The sequence below is a fragment of the Bombina bombina genome, chromosome 5, assembly GCF_027579735.1.
Source record: "Bombina bombina isolate aBomBom1 chromosome 5, aBomBom1.pri, whole genome shotgun sequence".
Taxonomy (NCBI): Eukaryota; Metazoa; Chordata; class Amphibia; order Anura; family Bombinatoridae; genus Bombina; species Bombina bombina.
In genome coordinates, this window is record NC_069503.1 from 1,121,586,883 (window position 1) to 1,121,607,566 (window position 20,684).

The following is a 20,684-nucleotide window of genomic DNA, read 5'->3' on the forward strand; positions in this document are numbered from 1 at the left end:
AGAGTTCAAAGATGTTGACATAGCGTCCATCTTGAATTTTACTTCACCACTTTAGCTTTCAGGTACCCATACAAGGAGTGCACTAAACATGGGTAGATGTCCCCATGAGAGGCCACTTTCCTTGACACCGCCACGGTCCCCACTCTAGTGCTAGCTATGTTAAAGTCCTGCACAAATGGGCCCGCCTCTGTACCCGCTGTGAAAGGAACCTTACCCTTAACCTGAGCCGCAACCAGCTTTTTAATAATTTTAAAACAACCTCCCCTGCTCTCCAACCCCACACATACCCAGGGTAACCGCAACTACCCTGCGGATCACATCCTCACTGACACCCTGACCCCCAAGTACACCCATAGCGGTCCCTTGTGCCCCAGCTGACCCTGCATCAGCCATCCTAGTATCAAAATTGCATGACCCCCAGATGCTTCCCTAACAGACATGCCCTCTTGTTCCTGCGCATTTATCCCCATGCGACTTCCCATACAAGCATTGACCACATGCGTCACATCATCCCCACATCGAGCCCTTCTTCCACCCGGAGTCTTCCTACTCTGCCCTCCCTCCCCTCCCATTAGGAGCCCGGTCGCCTGTGCAGAGCCTCCCCGACTTACCAGGGAGGACTCATTGTAGCGACCGACTCCTGCTCCTTCTGTTGCCTCTGCGACCATTTCGGCCACACTCCTCCCCAATGGATGAGTAATCCGGAGAGAAAGTGCGAGCGCATAGACCGGAAGTGGTGAGGCATAACACCGTAGCAGGCTCAAGCAGACTGGAGGCCACCGGGCCCACACCAGCCCCACCAACGGCTCCCAAACCACCAGAACTGGCCAAGCATGCCGGGGACAAGGTCCCCATGAATGCTTGGGCCAGAACCAGCACTGACTGGATGGCCGCCGGGGGTAAGGCCTGCAGCTGCTGTCATGATGATTCCCCAGCAGCAGCTGCAGCAGATGACGACCCTGCATCAACCTGAGGGCCACGAGGGGGCATGCTGTGACACGTTAGTGGGCACCATGGTAGCATGATCCCCAGCCACATGGTTAGTCATTGTAGTAGGGGAGACCTGCGGGACCCCTAGATCACCTGGGGCATGGTTAGAGGAGAAATCCATCAGAGGTGACTGGGGTCCAGGGCCTGCTGGCAGGTCCTGGAGGCCCAATCCCCCTCCTAACAGCACTCCTAGTCACAAGCAGGGGGGCTTCAGTTTCTGATGCTCCGCTTCCTCTTGCAGATCCCCGCATGCCCGGCGACCTCACGATACCACTTAGGTGGCAAAGACTTCCTTCTAGAGTGCCGCATCACTGGATCACGAACACACAGGAAAGCTCCTTTGAAGTCTGGAACCAGGAACAAAGAGGGCCAAATCCACTGCAGCCAAGACCTATAAAGGTAAGCAGAAACACCCGCCCCCACACTTGCAACAATGTAGCTGACCTAGTACCCTCCAGACTTCAACTCAGTTATCCCTTAATTTTGTTACAGGCCCACTAGAGGGCCCTCCACTTCCATTTACTTTTAATACGCACTACCTGACGCGCACAAAAAGCGTCCATCTAGCAAAGTTTATGCTCCACTCGTATTCTAGCCCAATGTGTCCAGTAGAACAGCTACATGAGAACTGCCAATACCAGGGAGAAAGTATACTGTTGGGTTGTCACAATCAGTGACATTTTCCCTTTCTGAGCATAAACAGGGAATACACAAATGATACAATAATATCAGTTTCGATTTAAAGTTAAAAAAACTTGTACCCAACTTTTTTCAGGCAATAATAAAGATTTCTTATCTTATTGCTGCTTTTACACAAATATCATCTAAATGTTTAGTTCAATATCTCTTTAACTCTGAGGTACTTGGAGTAATCAACAACATTTTTAATATGCAGAATTCAGGGCTGACCTAACATTTTCTAAACTGCTTCCTCACTGTGTGCTTTACACAGCACAGCCCAGCAGCACACTGTATACCAGGCAGACCATGTGCTTTACACAGCACAGCAGCACACTGTATACCAGGCAGACCATGTGCTTTACACAGCACAGCAGCACACTGTATACCAGGCAGACCATGTGCTTTACACAGCACAGCAGCACACTGTATACCAGGCAGACCATGTGCTTTACACAGCACAGCAGCACACTGTATACCAGGCAGACCATGTGCTTTACACAGCACGGCAGCACACTCTATACCAGGCAGACCATGTGCTTTACACAGCACGGCAGCACACTGTATACCAGGCAGACCATGTGCTTACACAGCGCAGCAGCACACTGTATACCAGGCAGACCATATGCTTTACACAGCACAGCAGCACACTGTATACCAGGCAGACCATGTGCTTTACACAGCATAGCAGCACACTGTATACCAGGCAGACCATGTGCTTTACACAGCACAGCAGCACACTGTATACCAGGCAGACCATATGCTTTACACAGCACAGCAGCACACTGTAATGAATATATCATAATGGTTTGTCCCAGTTGTTGCTGTTTATATTTGCTGCAGTTCATATATTCTAACACTAGGGACAAGCATGAGGTATAACAGTGAAATGGGTGTGTTATCTTCAGTTAATAAAAAGTTCTTGAAGTTGAACAATGGTGCCTTAATGAGTTCTGTGCATTCTATAACAGGAGATCTTTACATGGTGTCAGAAGTAAACAGATTTATGTCAATTTGATTGTCATGGCTGCAAGCAGACAGCAAGTGCCTCCTATGGACTTTGATAAAGGCAATGTATCTGAGCACTGGACAAGATGGAGAGAGCTCATGGAATTATTATTTGCTGGCCCTGATGCTGACAAGTGGACCCAGGAGCAGAAGGCTGCACAGTTTCTCATATGCATTGGAGAGAAAGGCAGAGATATTTGCAGATCATGGAGTGCAAGTGGAGCTATATCTGCTGAAGGTAAAAAGGATCCCAATGCGTTATTTGAGAAATTTGAGGCATACTGTAATCCTAAGAAAAACATAACTGTACAGAGAAAAGTGTTTTATGAAAGACATCAGGGTAAAACAGAATCTATAGATGAGTGGGTCACACAGCTACATCTCATAGCTAAAGACTGTGCCTTTCAGGACTGTGATGATATGATAAAAGATAGAATTGTGATGGGATCAAATTCTAGAGAAGTACAGGAAAAATTACTGCTAGAAGATGATCTAACCATAAACTCTGCAATAAAAATAGCTAGAGCATATGAAACATCCAGAGCTCACATGCAGTTAATTCATAGTGACACAGAAGTCTTACACATGGTGTAAAGGAAAAGTGAAAGTAATCTGATTCATAGCAGAAAAGCAAATAACCTGCAGGATTGTGCAGAGCAAACTCTTTACAGAAGCTGTACTAAATGTGGTACAAAACACACTAAGAATACACAGTGTCCAGCACATGGAAAAATATGCTACCAATGTCATAAAAATAACCATTTTGCCAGGGTGTGCAGAAACAACACTATGAAGTACAGGAAGTCAGTGAATCAAGTGGAGCAAGATGAAAATGAAACTGATAGTGACATTGGTCAAAGTACAATATTTCTAGCTATGGTGGATAAAACAAATGTAGAACAAGATGAAGTATATGTTGAGATTCTTGTGAGCACACTAAACATACCAATTAAATTCAAGATTGATACAGGTGCACAAGTAAATTGCATTCCTGCTAGCACATATTATGAAAAACTGGCAAACATATGTGAGATTGAAAAGTCTGGTCTGTCAAAACTTGTTGGTTATGGAGGACACCGGCTGCATGTACTGGGAAAGTGCTCATATCAATGCATGTTACAAAACAAAAAAACTTAATTTGGAATTTTATGTTATAGACACCCCAGCAAAGCCTGTTTTAGGGTTAAGTGCCTGCAAACAGCTAAATCTTATAAAAATAATCATGACTGTTGATCAGTATAACAAAGGTTTATCTAAGCAACAAGTTGAGGAACTATTTTCAGATGTGTTTCAAGGGCTAGGTTGTTTGCCTGGTGAATGCAGCATTAAACTAAAACCAAATGCACATCCAGTAATTCATTCACCAAGAAGGATTCCAATTGCCATAAAACACAAACTCAAAGAGGAACTGGATCGCATGGTAAATTTAGGAGTGCTGAAAAAAGTAGATGAGCCCACTGAGTGGGTGAGTTCAATGGTTGCAGTAGAAAAGAAAAACTCAGGTGCTTTAAGAATATGCATTGATCCAAGAGATTTAAACAGAGAAATCATGTGAGAACACTACAGTTTACCAACTCTAGATGACATCACACACAAGTTAGCACATGCAAAATTCTTCAGTGTATTAGAGTCTCAGTCAGGATATTGGCAGCTCAAATTAGATGAACAGAGCAGCAGGCTCACCACTTTTAATTCACCATTTGGAAGATGGCGCTTTACTAGAGTTCCCTTTGGTATTGCCTCAGTACAAGAAATATTTCAGAAAAAAGCACATGAAACCATTGAAGGCCTTCATGGTGTAGATGTAATCATAGATGATCTTCTGGTATATGGATCTACACGGAAAGAAAAATCTGTGTGCACTATTGGAACAGTGTCGAGAGAGAAACATGAAGTTAAACCCAGGTAAAATGCAAATCAGTGTTACCCAAGTTAAATATTTTGGTCATATTCTGTCACAGGATGGGCTAAAAGCAGACCCAGAGAAAATAGCAGCAATACAACATCTGGATCCTCCTACCTCTAAGAAGGAATTAGAAACCATTCTGGGTATGTTTAATTATCTGTCAAGGTTTGTTCCTGGACTAGCAGAAACTACAGCTCCACTAAGAGAACTACTCCAAAAGGATGCACTATGGAGCTGGAATGCCTCAATAAATAATGTTTTTGAAGATGTCAAAGGTCTTATTGTGCGTTCATCGGAAACTGGATTACAATATTTTGACCCCAAGAAGGAGGTAACAATACAGGTTGATGCCTCTCAGTTCGGTTTAAGAGCAGTCCTAATTCAGGAAGGCAGGCCTGTTGCATATGCTTCCAGATCAATGACTCCTACGCAATGCAACTATGCCCAAATAGAAAAAGAAATGTTGGCCATTGAGACTGATCATAAACCACTTATGAGCATCATGGAAAAACCACTTGTGTCCGCTCCACCAAGGCTGCAAAGAATGATCCTAAGAATACAAAAATATGATATGCATGTAGTAAATGTACCTGGCAATAGAATTCCAGTAGCTGATATGCTTTCAAGGACATTTAAGCCTGGACAAGATGAAAAAGAGGAAAGGGACTTGGAAGAGCATGTGCACTCTGTACTTTCACAATTACCTGCTACTAATGAGAAACTTAAAGAAATACAGCTAGCAACAGAAAGGGATGCAACTATGGCCAATTTGGTTACAATAATAAGGCAAGGATGGCCAAACTCAAAAGCCAAAGTGAATGTTGACTTAAAACCTTACTGGAATGTAAGAAAAGAACTGTCAATAATTGATGGGATTGTTTTTAAAGGGGAGAGAATTGTGGTTCCCTCGGAGCTCAGGAAAGAAATAATAAGAAAACTGCATATAGGGCATTTTGGAATAGCCTTGTGTAAAAGACGTGCTAGGGATCTCTTATATTGGCCTGGAATGAATTCACAGATTGAAGACATGGGGGCCTAGTTATCAACGTGTCTACTTTTCCTGCCTTCGCCGGCCCAATACGCCCGCCTAAGCTCGCCTCACATCGCCGCCGCGGACTTGCAAAAATTTGCCTAAGTTATCAAAAAAGCTGTCAAAAAGCCGCGCACCAAGTACGGGGCAATGAGCAGCGGACTGTGAGAGTTATCACTCATCCGATCTCGCTGCTCTTCGGCTTTTTCACAGCTTTCTTGCTAGCCTGTCACTAAGCACCCACACTAAACTACACTGTTCTACCCCTATACCGGCGCCCCCAGAGCCTCCCGCAACTCAATAAAGTTACTAACCCCTAAACCGCCGCTCCTAGACCCCACCACAACTCTTATAAATGTATTAACCCCTAAACCGCCGCTCCTGGACACCGCTGCCACCTACATTATACCTAGTAACCCCTATCCTGCCCCCCCTATACCGTCGCCCTCTATAATAAAGTTATTAACCCCTATCCTGCTGATCCCGCACCTCGCCGCAACTAAATAAATAGTTTAACCCCTAAACCGCCGCTCTCTGACCCCGCCGCAACCTATATTACATTTATTAACCCCTATCCTGCCCCCCCTACACCGTCGCCACCTATAATAAATTTATTAACCCCTATCCTGCCCCCCACTACACTGCCGCCACTGTAATAAAATTATTAACCCCTAAACCTAAGTCTAACACTAACCCTAACACCCCCCTAACTTAAATATTAATTAAATAAATCTAAATAATATTTCTATTATGAACTAAATTAATCCTATTTAAAACTAAATACTTACCTTTAAAATAAACCCTAATATAGCTACAATATAAATAATAATTATATTGTAGCTATCTTAGGATTTATTTTTATTTTACAGGTAACTTTCAATTTATTTTAATTAGGTACAATAGCTATGAAATAGTTATTAACTATTTAATAGCTTACCTAGCTAAAATAAAGAGAAATTTACCTGTAAAATAAAAACTAACCTAAGTTACAATTAAACCTAACACTACACTATCTTTAAATTAATTAAATAAATTAACTACAAATAACTACAATTAAATACAATTACATAAACTAACTAAAGTGCAAAAAAAAAAGCTAAGTTACAAAAAATAAAAAAAATAAGTTACAAACATTTTAAAAATATTACAACAATTTTAAGCTACTTACACCTAATCTAAGCCCCCTAATAAAATAACAAAGCCCCCCAAAATAAAAAAATGCCCTACCCTATTCTAAATTTAAAAAGTTCAAAGCTCTTTTACCTTACCAGCCCTTAAAAGGGCATTTTGTGGGGGCATGCTCCAAAGAATTCAGCTCTTTTGCCTGTAAAAGAAAAATACAACCCCCCCCAACATTAAAACCCACCACCCACATACCCCTAATCTAACCCAAACCCCCCTTAAAATAACCTAACACTAATCCCCTGAAGATCATCCTACCTTTAGTCATCTTGACTCAGCCGAGCAGCGATAGAACCGAAGAGGAGATCCGAAGCGGCAGAAGTTATCCTCCAAGGGGCGCTGAAGAAATCTTCCATCCGATGAAGTGATCCTCCAGTCAGCGCTGAAGAAGTCCCTTCAATTCCGATTGGCTGATAGGATTCTATCAGCCAATCGGAATTAAGGTAGGAAAAATCTGATTGGCTGATTGAATCAGCCAATCAGATTCAAGTTCAATCCGATTGGCTGATCCAATCAGCCAATCAGATTGAGCTCGCATTCTATTGGCTGATCGGAACAGCCAATAGAATGCAAGCTCAATCCGATTGGCTGATTGAATCAGCCAATCGGATTGAACTTGAATCAGCCAATCGGAATTGAAGGGACGCCATCTTGGATGACGTCCCTTAAAGGAGCCTTCATTTGTCGGTAGTCCGTCGGTAAAGAAGGATGTTCCGCGTCGGCGGGATGAAGATTGAAGACCCCGCTTGGAAGATGACATCGCCCGGATAGAAGACTTCTTCAGCGCCGCTTGGAAGATGACATCGGCCGGATGGAAGACTTCTTCAGCGCCGACTGGAGGATCACTTCATCGGATGGAAGATTTCTTCAGTGCCCCTTGGAGGATAACTTCTGCCGCTTCGGATCTCCTCTTCGGTTCCATCGCTGCTCGGCTGAGTGAAGACGACTAAAGGTAGGATGATCTTCAGGGGATTAGTGTTAGGTTATTTTAAGGGGGGTTTGGGTTAGATTAGGGGTATGTGGGTGGTGGGTTTTAATGTTGGGGGGGTTGTATTTTTCTTTTACAGGCAAAAGAGCTGAATTCTTTGGGGCATGCCCACACAAAAGGCCCTTTTAAGGGCTGGTAAGGTAAAAGAGCTTTGAACTTTTTTAATTTAGAATAGGGTAGGGCATTTTTTTATTTTGGGGGGCTTTGTTATTTTATTAGGGGGCTTAGATTAGGTGTAAGTAGCTTAAAATTGTTGTAATATTTTTAAAATGTTTGTAACTTATTCTTTTTTATTTTTTTGTAACTTAGCTTTTTTTTTTGTACTTTAGTTAGTTTATGTAATTGTATTTAATTGTAGTTATTTGTAGTTAATTTATTTAATTCATTTAAAGATAGTGTAGTGTTAGGTTTAATTGTAACTTAGGTTAGGATTTATTTTACAGGTAATTTTGTATTTCTTTTAGCTAGGTAGTTATTAAATAGTTAATAACTATTTAATAACTATTCTAACTAGCTAAAATAAATACAAAGTTACCTGTAAAATAAATATAAATCCTAAAATAGCTACAATGTAATTATTAATTACATTGTAGCTATCTTAGGGTTTATTTTACAGGTATTTAGTTTTAAATAGGAATAATTTATTAAAGTATAGTGTAGTGTTAGGTGTAATTGTAACTTAGGTTAGTTTTTATTTTACAGGTAAATTTCTCTTTATTTTAGCTAGGTAAGCTATTAAATAGTTAATAACTATTTAATAGCTATTGTACCTAGTTAATCTAAATTGAAAGTTACCTGTAAAATAAAACTAAATCCTAAGATAGCTACAATATAATTATTATTTATATTGTAGCTATATTAGGGTTTATTTTACAGGTAAGTATTTAGTTTTAAATAGGATTAATTTAGTTCATAATAGAAATATTATTTAGATTTATTTAATTAATATTTAAGTTAGGGGGGTGTTAGGGTTAGTGTTAGACTTAGGTTTAGGGGTTGATAAATTTATTACAGTGGCGGCGGTGTAGGGGGGGCAGGATAGGGGTTAATAAATGTATTATAGGTGGCAACGGTGTAGGGGGGCAGGATAGGGGTTAATACATTTAATATAGGTTGCGGGGGTCCGGGAGCGGCGGTTTAGGGGTTAAACTATTTAGTTGCGGCGAGGTGCAGGATCGGCAGGATAGGGGTTAATAACTTTATTATAGAGGGCGGCGGTATAGGGGGGGCAGGATAGGGGTTACTAGGTATAATCTAGGTGGCGGTGGGCTCCGGGAGCGGCGGTTTAGGGGTTAATACATTTATTATAGTTGCGGCAGGGTCAGGGAGTGGCGGTTTAGGGGTTAATATGTATAGAGTAGCTTGCGGTGGGCTCCGGGAGCGGCGGTTTAGGGGTTAACATATTTATTATAGTGTCAGTGGGCTCCGGGAGCGGCGGTTTAGGGGGTAATAACTTTATTTAGTTGCGGCGGTGTAGGGGGCAGATTAGTGGTGTTTAGACTCGGGGTACATGTTAGGGTGTTAGGTGCAGACATCTCCCATAGGAATCAATGGGATGTCTGGCAGCAGCGAACTTGTACTTTCGCTATGGTCAGACTCCCATTGATTCCTATGGGATACGCCGCCTCCAGGGTGGCGGATTGAAAACCAGGTATGCTGGGCCGTAAAAGTGCCGAACGTACCTGCTAGTTTTTTGATAACTAGCAAAAGTAGTCAGATTGTGCCGCACTTGTGTGCGGAACATCTGGAGTGACGTAAGAATCAATCTGTGTCGGACTTAGTCCGGCGGATCGAAGTTTACGTCACAAAATTCTACTTTTGCTGGTCTCTAGCCTTTGATAACTAAGGCGAATCAGCCGTGCCACAAATACGCTGCGGAATTCCAGCGTATTTGAGGTTGACCGCTTGATAACTAGGCCCCATGGTCAATAATTGTGCAACATGTCAAGAAAATCAAAGAGCAAACCAAATGGAGCCAATGGTACAGCCAGAGAGAGCTTGGCAAAGAATTGCATCAGACCTATTTACATGGAACCATAACAACTATCTTACAATGGTAGACTACTACAGTCGTTACTTTGAAATAGTTCAACTAAGAGACACTAAGTCTAGTGCAGTGATAAATGTCATTAAATCTGTCTTGGCAAGACATGGCATATGTTATGAGTTAATATCAGATAATGGTCCTCAGTACTCCTCAATGGAATTCGCAAACTTTGCAAAAGAATAGGGTTTCAAACACACATTGTCCAGCCCACATTACCCACAGTCAAATGGCTTAGCTGAAAAATATGTACAAATTGCAAAGAACATTTTGGAAAAAGCAGCCCAAACTAATCAAGATCCATACCTGTGTATTCTAAACTACCGTAACACCCCAATAGATGGAATTGCATCACCTTCACAATTACTAATGAGTAGACGTTTGAAATCAGTTTTGCCTTCAACACCTACACAACTTGCCTCCAAAGTACAGAATCCTGAAATGGTTAAACAGCGAGTGGAAACATTAAAAAACAGGCAGAAACCGTACTATGATCGTGGGTCTGTATACCAGGCAGACCATATGCTTTACACAGCACAGCAGCACACTGTATACCAGGCAGACCATGTGCTTTACACAGCACAGCAGCACACTGTATACCAGGCAGACCATGTGCTTTACAAAGCACAGCAGAACACTGTATACCAGGCAGACCATGTGCTTTACACAGCCAAGCCGCACACTGTATACCAGGCAGACCATGGGCTTTACACAGCACAGCAGCACACTGTATACCAGGCAGACCATGTGCTTTACTAAGCACAGCAGCACACTGTATACCAGGAAGACCATATGCTTTACACAGCACAGCAGCACACTGTATACCAGGCAGACCATGTGCTTTAAACAGCAAAGCAGCACACAGTATACCAGGCAGACCATGTGCTTTACACAGCACAGCAGCACACAGTATACCAGGCAGACCATGTGCTTTACACAGCACAGCAGCACACAGTATACCAGGCAGACCATGTGCTTTACACAGCACAACAGCACACTGTATACCAGGCAGACTATATGCTTTACACAGCACAGCAGCCCACTGTATACCAGGCAGACCATATGCTTTACACAGCACAGCAGCACACTGTATACCAGGCAGACCATGTGCTTTACACAGCACAGCAGCACACTGTATACCAGGCAGACCATGTGCTTTACACAGCACAGCAGCACACTGTATACAAGGCAGACCATGTGCTTTACACAGCACAGCAGCACACAGTATACCAGGCAGACCATGTGCTTTACACAGCACAGCAGCACACAGTATACCAGGCAGACCATGTGCTTTACACAGCACAGCAGCACACAGTATACCAGGCAGACCATGTGCTTTACACAGCACAGCAGCACACTGTATACCAGGCAGATCATATGCTTTATAAAGCACAGCAGCCCACTGTATACCAGGCAGACCATATGCTTTACACAGCACAGCAGCACACTGTATACCAGGCAGACCATGTGCTTTACACAGCACAGCAGCGCACTGTATACCAGGCAGATCATGTGCTTTACACAGCACAGCAGCACACAGTACCAGGCAGACCATGTGCTTTACACAGCACAGCAGCACACAGTCTACCAGGCTGACCATGTGCTTTACACAGCACAGTAGCACACAGTCTAACAGGCAGACCATGTGCTTTACACAGCACAGCAGCACACAGTATACCAGGCAGACCATGTGCTTTACAGAGCACAGCAGCACACTGTATACCAGGCAGACCATGTGCTTTACACAGCACAGCAGCACACAGTCTACAAGGCAGACCATGTCCTTTACACAGCACAGCAGAACACAGTCTACCGGGCAGACCATGTGCTTTACACAGCACAGCAGCACACAGTATACCAGGCAGACCATGTGCTTTATACAGCACAGCAGCACACAGTATACTAGGCAGACCATGTGCTTTACACAGCACAGCAGCACACTATATACCAGGCAGACCATGTGCTATACACAGCACAGCAGCACACTGTATACCAGGCAGACCATGTGCTTTACACAGCACAGCAGCACACTATATACCAGGCAGACCATGTGCTTTACACAGCACAGCAGCACACAGTCCACCAGGCAGACCATGTGCTTTACACAGCACAGCGGCACACAGTTTACCAGGCAGACCATGTATTTTACACAGCACAGCAGCACACAGTCTACCAGACAGACCTTGTGCTTTACACAGCGCAGCAGCACACTGTATACCAGGCAGACCATGTGCTTTACACAGCACAGCAGCACACTGTATACCAGGCAGACCATGTGCTTTACACAGCACAGCAGCACACTGTATACCAGGCAGACCATGTGCTTTACACAGCACAGCAGCACACTGTATACCAGGCAGACCATGTGCTTTACACAGTACAGCAGCACACTGTATACCAGGCAGACCATCTGCTTTATACAGCACAGCAGCACACTGTATACCAGGCAGACCATGTGCTTTACACAGCACAGCAGCACACTGTATACCAGGCAGACCATATGCTTTACACAGCACAGCAGCACACTGTATACCAGGCAGACCATGTGCTTTACACAGCACAGCAGCACACTGTATACCAGGCAGACAATGTGTTTTACACAGCACAGCAGCACACTGTATACCAGGCAGACCATATGCTTTACACAGCACAGCAGCACACTGTATACCAGGCAGACCATGTGCTTTACATATCAAAGCAGCCCACTGTATACCAGGCAGACCATGTGCTTTACACAGCACAGCAGCACACTGTATACCAGGCAGACCATGTGCTTTACACAGCACAGCAGCACACTGTATACCAGGCAGACCTTATGCTTTATACAGCACATCAGCACACTGTATACCAGGCAGACCATGTGCTTTACACAGCACAGCAGCACACTGTATACCAGGCAGACCATGTGCTTTACACAGCAAAGCAGCACACTGTATACCAGGCAGACCATGTGCTTTACACAGCACAGCAGCACACTGTATACCAGGCAGACCATATACTTTACACAGCACAGCAACACACTGTATACCAGGCAGACCATGTGCTTTACACAGCAGGGCAGCACACTGTATACCAGGCAGACCATGTGCTTTACACAGCACAGCAGCACACAGTATACCAGGCAGACCATTTGCTTTACACAGCACAGCAGCACACTGTATACCAGGCAGACCATGTGCTTTACACAGCACATCAGCACACTGTATACCAGGCAGACCATGTGCTTTACACAGCACAGCAGCACACTGTATACCAGGAAGACCATATGCTTTACACAGCACAGCAGCACACTGTATACCAGGCAGACCATGTGCTTTACACAGCACAGCAGCACACTGTATACCAGGCAGACCATGTGTTTTACACAGCACAGCAGTACACTGTATACCAGGCAGACCATATGCTTTACACAGCACAGCAGCACACTGTATACCAGGCAGACCATGTGCTTTACACAGCACAGCAGCACACTTTATACCAGGCAGACCATGTGCTTTACAAAGCACAGCAGCACACTGTATACCAGGCAGACCATGTGCTTTACACAGTACAGCAGCACACTATATACCAGGCAGACCATGTGCTTTACACAGCACAGCAGCACACTATATACCAGGCAGACCATCAGCTTTACACAGCACAGCTGCACACAGTATACCAGGCAGACCATGTGCTTTACACAGTACAGCAGCACACTATATACCAGGCAGACCATGTGCTTTACACAGCACAGCAGCAGACAGTCTACCAGGCTGACCATGTGCTTTACACAGCACAGCAGCACACATTCTAACAGACAGACCATGTGCTTTACACAGCACAGCAGCACACAGTCTACCAGGCAGACCATGTGCTTTACACAGTGCAGCAGCTCACATTCTACCAGGCAGACCATGTGCTTTACACAGCACAGCAGCACACTGTATACCAGGCAGACCATGTGCTTTACACAGCACAGCAGCACAAAGTCTACCAGGCAGACCATGTGCTTTACACAGCACAGCAGCACACTGTATACCAGGCAGACCATGTGCTTTACAAAGCACAGCAGCACACTGTATACCAGGCAGACCATGTGCTTTACACAGTACAGCAGCACACTATATACCAGGCAGACCATGTGCTTTACACAGCACAGCAGCACACTATATACCAGGCAGACCATCTGCTTTACACAGCACAGCAGCACACAGTATACCAGGCAGACCATGTGCTTTACACAGTACAGCAGCACACTATATACCAGGCAGACCATGTGCTTTACACAGCACAGCAGCAGACAGTCTACCAGGCTGACCATGTGCTTTACACAGCACAGCAGCACACAGTCTAACAGACAGACCATGTGCTTTACACAGCACAGCAGCACACAGTCTACCAGGCAGACCATGTGCTTTACACAGTGCAGCAGCGCACATTCTACCAGGCAGACCATGTGCTTTACACAGCACAGCAGCACACTGTATACCAGGCAGACCATGTGCTTTACACAGCACAGCAGCACAAAATCTACCAGGCAGACCATGTGCTTTACACAGCACAGCAGCACACTGTATACCAGGCAGACCATGTGCTTTACACAGTACAGCAGCACACAGTCTACCAGGCAGACCATGTGCTTTACACAGCACAGCAGCAGACAGTCTACCACTACCAGGCAAACCATGTGCTTTACACAGCACAGCAGCACACAGTCTACCAGGCAGACCATGTGTTTTACACAGCACAGCAGCAGACAGTCTACCAGGCAGACCATGTGCTTTACACAGCACAGCAGCAGACAGTCTACCAGGCAAACCATGTGCTTTACATATCACAGCAGCACACAGTCTACCAGGCAGATCATGTGCTTTACACAGCTCAGCAGCGCACAGTCTGCCAGGCAGACCATGTGCTTTACACAGCACAGCAGAACACTGTATAACAGGCAGACCATGTGCTTTACACAGCACAGCAGCACACTATATTACACTATATACCAGGCAGACCATGTGCTTTACACAGCACAGCAGCACACTGTATACCAGGCAGACCATGTGCTTTAAACAGCACAGCAGCACACTGTATACCAGGCAGACCATTTGCTTTACACAGCACAGCAGCACACAGTCTACTAGGCAGACCATGTGCTTTACACAGCGCAGCAGCACACAGTCTACCAGGCAGACCATGTGCTTTACACAGCACAGCAGCACACTGTATACCAGGCAGACCATTTGCTTTACACAGCACAGCAGCACACTGTATACCAGGCAGACCATGTGCTTTAAACAGCACAGCAGCACACAGTCTACCAGGCAGACCATGTGCTTTACACAGCACAGCAGCACACTGTATACCAGGCAGACCATTTGCTTTACACAGCACAGCAGCACACTGTATACCAGGCAGACCATGTGCTTTACACAGCACAGCAGCACACAGTCTACTAGGCTAGGGTGACCAGACGTCCCCGATTTCCGGGGACAGTCCCCGGACAAATTATGTCCCCGGAAATGTCCCCGGGAAACAGGCAAATGGACTAGTGAGTGATATTTACTTTCACCAATCACAAACATCTACTTTACCTGATGTTCAGCTCCATCAGCTAATCAAAACTAGGCAGGGGGCTGAGCTACAGTTTGCCCATCTTTTGCCTTCTCCTGCTTGCTATGCTAGCTGGCTGTTCCCCTCCTGCCTCGGGACTGGACGGGATAGTTGGGCTGCAGTAGAAGAATAGTTTTTTGGATATGTGGTCTCAATTTCCCTCTATGTTTTGTGGTAGGAGAGCGTTTTCTTATGCTAGGTACACTAATATGGGAGGAACACCGGTAATTTCTATCACCTCAAAGTTTGTGTTTTGATAATACCCTGTTTGTGTGATGCTCGCTATCGGTGCATTAATAACATGTTGATTTCTCCCATTTTATTAGTTTCTGGCTCATGTTTAGGTGTGTTAATTACTGCATGACCAATGCCCTGCACAGTTAGTTTGCTGGCAACACGTTTATAGTATGGGTCAGAAGGGCTATTTGTTTGTTTCATAAATAATATCCCATTAAAAATATAATTTTAAATGGGTGCCCCCTGTATGTACCGCCGTATTGTTCATCTCACTCACTAATGGCAGACAGCAGGCAGTGCCAGCAGCCGACTGTGGAGGGGCAACAACACATCTAGGGCAAATAGCACCCAGTGTTTCTTTCCTGAGATTGTGGCAATTGTCTAATAGAAGCCTTAGCCACCTGCTTTTACTTTACCCTACCGTACAACAAAGCCACTTTACTGCCACTTAAGGCCCTTGGTTGTACAGTATTTGTTTTTGCAGGGGATTCTGCAGCCACACTAGGTTCTTGTATGTTTATTGTGTTGTTTGTTTTTGTGTGGGCTGAATCTATATTTAATCTTTACTTATGTACAAAGCAGGTATCGTTTCTCCCTATCCCCCCCTAAAGCTGGCACCTCTGTGCAGATTCGCGTCTCTCCCCCTCTGTCTCTCTCTCCCTCTCCCCCTTTCTATGTGAGAAATAACTTATATATCATACAATCACCCAATAAATACATACCAAATACACTGCATATATAATTTGTGGAAAATATTTTAATACAATAGTTTTTTACCATTTGCCATGGCCAAAATAAAAAAAAATGTCCCCGGATTTAATTTTGAAAATCTGGTCACCTTATACTAGGCAGACCATGTGCTTTACACAGCGCAGCAGCACACAGTCTACCAGGCAGACCATGTGCTTTACACAGCGCAGCAGCACACTGTATACCAGGCAGACCATGTGCTTTACACAGCGCAGCAGCACACTGTATACCAGGCAGACCATGTGCTTTACACAGCGCAGCAGCACACAGTCTACCAGGCAGACCATGTGCTTTACACAGCACAGCAGCACACTGTATACCAGGCAGACCATGTGCTTTACACAGCACAGCAGCACACTGTATACCAGGCAGACCATGTGCTTTACACAGCACCGCAGCACACTGTATACCAGGCAGACCATGTGCTTTACACAGCGCAGCAGCACACTGTATACCAGGCAGACCATGTGCTTTACACAGCACAGCAGCACACTGTATACCAGGCAGACCATGTCCTTTACACAGCACAGCAGCACACTGTATACCAGGCAGACCATGTCCTTTATACAGCACAGCAGCACACAGTCTACCAGGCACACCATGTGCTTTACACAGCACAGAAGCACACAGTCTACCAGGCACACCATGTGCTTTACACAGCGCAGCAGCGCACAGTCTTCCAGGCACACCATGTGCTTTACACAGTGCATCAGCGCACAGTCTGCCAGGCAGACCATGTGCTTTACACAGCACAGCAGCACACATTCTACCAGGCATACCATGTGCTTTACACAGCACAACAGCACACTGTATACCAGGCAGACCATGTGCTTTACACAGAACAGCAGCACACAGTCTACCAGGCAGACCATGTGCTTTACACAGCACAGCAGCAGACAGTCTACCAGGCAGACCATGTGCTTTACACAGCACAGCAGCAGACAGTCTACCAGGCAGATCATGTGCTTTACACAGCACAGCAGCACACAGTCTACCAGGCAGACCATGTGTTTTACACAGCACAGCAGTAGACAGTCTACCAGGCAGACCATGTGCTTTACACAGCACAGCAGCAGACAGTCTACCAGGCAAACCATGTGCTTTACATATCACAGCAGCACACAGTCTACCAGGCAGATCATGTGCTTTACACAGCGCAGCAGCGCACAGTCTGCCAGGCAGACCATGTGCTTTACACAGCACAGCAGCACACTGTATAACAGACAGACCGTGTGCTTTACACAGCACAGCAGCACACTATATACCAGGCAGACCATGTGCTTTACACAGCACAGCAGCACACTGTATACCAGGCAGACCATGTCCTTTACACAGCACAGCAGCACACTGTATACCAGGCAGACCATGTCCTTTATACAGCACAGCAGCACACAGTCTAAAAGACAGACCATGTCCTTTATACAGCACAGCAGCACACAGTCTACCAGGCACACCATGTGCTTTACACAGCACAGAAGCACACAGTCTACCAGGCACACCATGTGCTTTACACAGCGCAGCAGCGCACAGTCTTCCAGGCACACCATGTGCTTTACACAGTGCATCAGCGCACAGTCTGCCAGGCAGACCATGTGCTTTACACAGCACAGCAGCACACATTCTACCAGGCATACCATGTGCTTTACACAGCACAACAGCACACTGTATACCAGGCAGACCAAGTGCTTTACACAGAACAGCAGCACACAGTCTACCAGGCAGACCATGTGCTTTACACAGCACAGCAGCACACAGTCTACCAGGCAGACCATGTGCTTTACACAGCACAGCAGCAGACAGTCTACCAGGCAGACCATGTGCTTTACACAGCACAGCAGCAGACAGTCTACCAGGCAGATCATGTGCTTTACACAGCACAGCAGCACACAGTCTACCAGGCAGACCATGTGTTTTACACAGCACAGCAGTAGACAGTCTACCAGGCAGACCATGTGCTTTACACAGCACAGCAGCAGACAGTCTACCAGGCAAACCATGTGCTTTACATATCACAGCAGCACACAGTCTACCAGGCAGATCATGTGCTTTACACAGCGCAGCAGCGCACAGTCTGCCAGGCAGACCATGTGCTTTACACAGCACAGCAGCACACTGTATAACAGACAGACCGTGTGCTTTACACAGCACAGCAGCACACTATATACCAGGCAGACCATGTGCTTTACACAGCACAGCAGCACACTGTATACCAGGCAGACCATGTCCTTTACACAGCACAGCAGCACACTGTATACCAGGCAGACCATGTCCTTTATACAGCACAGCAGCACACAGTCTAAAAGACAGACCATGTCCTTTATACAGCACAGCAGCACACAGTCTACCAGGCACACCATGTGCTTTACACAGCACAGAAGCACACAGTCTACCAGGCACACCATGTGCTTTACACAGCGCAGCAGCGCACAGTCTTCCAGGCACACCATGTGCTTTACACAGTGCATCAGCGCACAGTCTGCCAGGCAGACCATGTGCTTTACACAGCACAGCAGCACACATTCTACCAGGCATACCATGTGCTTTACACAGCACAACAGCACACTGTATACCAGGCAGACCAAGTGCTTTACACAGAACAGCAGCACACAGTCTACCAGGCAGACCATGTGCTTTACACAGCACAGCAGCACACAGTCTACCAGGCAGACCATGTGCTTTACACAGCACAGCAGCAGACAGTCTACCAGGCAGACCATGTGCTTTACACAGCACAGCAGCAGACAGTCTACCAGGCAGATCATGTGCTTTACACAGCACAGCAGCACACAGTCTACCAGGCAGACCATGTGTTTTACACAGCACAGCAGTAGACAGTCTACCAGGCAGACCATGTGCTTTACACAGCACAGCAGCAGACAGTCTACCAGGCAAACCATGTGCTTTACATATCACAGCAGCACACAGTCTACCAGGCAGATCATGTGCTTTACACAGCGCAGCAGCGCACAGTCTGCCAGGCAGACCATGTGCTTTACACAGCACAGCAGCACACTGTATAACAGACAGACCGTGTGCTTTACACAGCACAGCAGCACACTATATACCAGGCAGACCATGTGCTTTACACAGCACAGCAGCACACTGTATACCAGGCAGACCATGTGCTTTACACAGCACAGCAGCACACTGTATACCAGGCAGACCATGTGCTTTACACAGCACAGCAGCACACAGTCTACCAGGCAGACCATGTGCTTTACACAGCGCAGCAGCACACAGTCTACCAGGCAGACCATGTGCTTTACACAGCACAGCAGCACACAGTCTACCAGGCAGACCATGTGCTTTACACAGCGCAGCAACGCCCAGTCTACCAGGCAGACCATGTGCTTTACACAGCGCAGCAGCACACAGTCTACCAGGCAGACCATGTGCTTTACACAGCACAGCAGCACACATGACCTTTTTCTCTACTCCTACAATAACAATCTGCTGGTTTTCCCGCTCAGCCCACCTCTTTAACACTTTGCCTCCAGCTCCTCCTATAGCACCTCCTACCCCATACAGGGCCTCTTCCTCCTGAGGTCAAAGCTCCCTCTGTCTATGCCCTGCAGCCTCCAGGAGCCACTGTCTAACAGGCAGACCATGTGCTTTACACAGCGCAGCAGCACACAGTCTACCAGGCAGACCATGTGCTTTACCCAGCACAGCAGCACACAGTCTACCAGGCAGACCATGTGCTTTACACAGCACAGCAGCACACAGTCTACCAGGCAGACCTTGTGCTTTACACAGCACAGCAGTGCACAGTCTACCAGGCAAACCATGTGCTTTACATATCACAACAGCACACAGTCTACCAGGCAGACCATGTGCTATACACAGCACAGAAGCACACTATATACCAGACAGACCATGTGCTTTACACAGCACAACAGCACACAGTCTACCAGGCAGACCATGTCCTTTACACAGCACAGCAGCGCACAGTCTACCAGGCAGACCATGTCCTTTACACAGCACAGCAGCGCACAGTCTACCAGGCAGACCATTTGCTTTACACAGCACAGCAGCACACAGACTACCAGCAGACCATGTCCTTTACACAGCACGGCAGCGCACAGTCTACCTGGCAGACCATGTCCTTTACACAGCACAGCAGCACACAGTCTACCAGGCAGACCATGTGCTTAAGGTCTTAGAGGCTCCATTTAGCTTCCATATACTTTCCACCCAAATGACACACCTTTTTGAACACCCCCATCTATTACCACCTCTGCCATTCTGGCAACCTGAAATAATGACGCAAAACAGGAGTTTGGCT